The sequence below is a fragment of the Microtus oregoni genome, unplaced genomic scaffold (assembly GCF_018167655.1).
Source record: "Microtus oregoni isolate MIOR12 unplaced genomic scaffold, Mior012 000079F_003, whole genome shotgun sequence".
Lineage (NCBI taxonomy): Eukaryota > Metazoa > Chordata > Mammalia > Rodentia > Cricetidae > Microtus > Microtus oregoni.
This window is the reverse complement of record NW_024544155.1, coordinates 785498-788606: the sequence shown is the minus strand read 5'-3', so window position 1 is coordinate 788606 and position 3109 is coordinate 785498. Positions and strand designations below refer to the sequence as shown.

At 32.0% G+C, this 3109-nt stretch overlaps 1 pseudogene; it reads right to left on the bottom strand.

Annotated features, from left to right (window-relative positions):
• Nucleotides 1-911: 911 nt before the first annotated feature.
• On the bottom strand, nucleotides 912-1320 carry LOC121441551 (annotated as a pseudogene).
• Nucleotides 1321-3109: the final 1789 nt, after the last annotated feature.

The following is a 3109-nucleotide window of genomic DNA, read 5'->3' as shown; positions in this document are numbered from 1 at the left end:
CTCTTCAATATCCTACACATAGGTTTTACATATATAGACAAGCACACACACAGGTAGCCTAAAAATGAATTAATAAAGAAAAATTCTATGAAAATAATTTAATATGATTGATAGGTATACATGCACATTTTTTGAAAACACCTTTTCTTAAATTGTTCATTTCTAATGAGTCAAGGCAATTTTACAAGAATAATATTAAAAATAATGCCTTTTTAATGTTTTAGATAATCATAGAAAAAGTAAAAAAATTAATTTATTCACTCATCAAACGTTCCTATATATTATTACCTTTTCAAATCAGCATAAATATAGAAACATGTAGGAAAATGTCCCACACCTAGTATTAGGGTTAGGATTACTAACATTTTGCTTCTTAGAGAAGCATTAACCACCCTTTGACATTATCTTTGTTCAACAGTTTTGGCTTGCTTTATCTACCTATCTCTCATATATCCATCCATACATCTATCTATCTATCTATCTATCTATCTATCTTCTATCTATCTATCTATCTATCTATCTTTTATCTAACTATCATCTATCTATCTATCTATCTATCTATCTATCTATCTATCTATCTATCATCTTTAAGCTGCTTAATGTTTATTTGTAGAGTACAAAGATATACATAATGGGGCTGGTATTTTCAAACTTTTACCCTTTTTGATGTTTTTTTAAGCTAAAATTTTCACTTACGATTTTCTGTTTAAAGTGATTGTATTCTATGCTAGAGATTGAATCCAGGGCTTATGTGCTCTCACCTGAGTCCTAAGCTAATTTTAATTTCACCATCCTATTTGGTCTTGACTGTAACAAACCAAAGATCAACTATCCTTTCCCTGAATGGAAGGATGGGTTCATCTCAAGACCCTTGAGGATACTGTGAAAGATTAGCATACTATGTGTTTGGCTCAGGAGGGTGTAGGGCAGAGAAATGTGTCCTCTTGAAGCAGTGCCCTCATCCACTTGAACTGAACAAATAGCAGGCCTCATCCAACCCTAGCCAGATGTGCTTGATGCTCTGAGGAGATATAGATCGGTACCTCATAGTCTTTCAACTCTTCCAACTAATAAATGATGGTTTTAGGCTTTTTCATGTCACCATAACTGAGCCCCATTCTGAACCTCTTAATTAAAATCAAATGACTTGCTTCTATGCCTATTTCTTCTTGAGTCTTTATCAGATATTTTTCTAAACCATTCTCTCCAGGGTCCTCATGGCCTTTGGAAGTAATCCAATAATGAATGCAATATGCTGTGGTTCATCTTGGGAATAAGGCATCTTTGGAAGGTGATTAAGCCACATACCCTCAAGGTCATGAGCTTTCTACAGCACAGAGGCACTAGGCAAGTTTTGAACCAAACTCTTTTACATATTATATTTTAATATGCTTATGAAATGAGAGGTTTCCATATGGGTTTTTCAAACACTTTAATTTTGATTACACTTCCCTTATGCTCCTACTCAGAGCTCATTTTATGAACAATATTTTTAACTTTTTCTTTTTTTGATACTATAGTAATAACATTTAATCACTTTCCTTTCCTACCTCCAAATTCTTCCATATAGCTGTTTTCACATATATCCCCTTCACATGCATGACCCCTTTTCTTGAATTGCTATAGCATGCATAAATGTAAATGTAATACATATTCCTAAATGTAATCTATCCAATCTGTATAATGTAACTTGTATGTATGTTTTCAGGTGACTTTTCTGATATTAAAAGGTATTTACAATAAACTTTAAAAGTGTTTCTCCACTAATTTTTGTGTGAGTTAATTCCTCCTAACACACACACACACACACACACACACACACACAAACACACATACACAAACAAAACATATGTAAATTTCTCATAAATCTGTGGTCATTGTGGTTGAAATAAGTAGAAATACAGGGCTATTTAATTATCTTGAAAACATGGTGATTATAAACTTATAGACAAATTTTGGAAGTCAGACTTCAAATGTATACTTCAAATGAGTATTTTTATTTCCTTACAAATTACTCTGATAAATTTGGATAAAATAATATGTTTCAGAAAAGCACTTATATGGGTAGATGTTAGCATGAAAGTAGAAGTGAAGTTATTTGGAAGCACTAGAAGGGGAGGACCCTGAAACGGTAAGGTGGCAGTATATATTTGAGGGAATATACTCAAAATACACTGCATACATACAAAAAATGCCCTGAAGTTACCCAATAATAACAAATTTAAAAAATGTTTTCCAAGCTATGAAATGCAGATGTAAGCTTTGAAATAGTTTTATTTCAATAGTCATGTCTGTATACATTAATGTTCTCCCAAAATGTATTTTATCTAAAAGTGATATGCATTAGGAAATATACCCTCCAGTTTATGTTTATATATGTAAATTATAAAAGTAATAGCATTACCCTTGGGAAAGCAGAAAGTTATCTTAATATAGAGGAGAGAGGAGGGAGGGAAGGAAGGGGTTGGAGAAGAGAAAAATGTATAGTGCAACAAAACCAGTAAAATTAATTGATAAAAAATAGTAGCATTATTAGAAATGATTATTACCTGCAGATTAAAATGATTTTATTAGAGAAAATTTTTATTATTTTTACAAATATGCTATATTCAGAGTCAGATCTATTATATATTTGATATATATCTATCGATATTTGGTATCTAGACTAAAAGAATGTCATAATAGAATTGAATATCTGAATTCACATTTTTAGAATCCAGAAGAAAAAAGTCTTGATCTGAATTAATTTGATGAGTATAGTTATAAATGTCTTTTGGCATATATGTTTTAAAATTTGAAATTGGGCCGGGCGGTGGTGGCACATGCCTTTAATCCCAGCACTTGGGAGGCAGAGGCAGGCGGATCTCTGTGAGTTCGAGATCAGCCTGGTCTACAGAGCTAGTTCCAGGACAGGCTCCAAAGCCACAGAGAAACCCTGTCTCGAAAAACAAAAACAAACAAAAAAATTGTCCTTCATATTAAAATGTGTTGCTTCTGCTCATTATCAGTCAAGGTAATGAAGTAAGAAACACTCAATAAATTAGATTAATTTTCAGCAAAATTGATAATACAACAGAATCTAAATATATAATAGTCTGTTAGAATATAA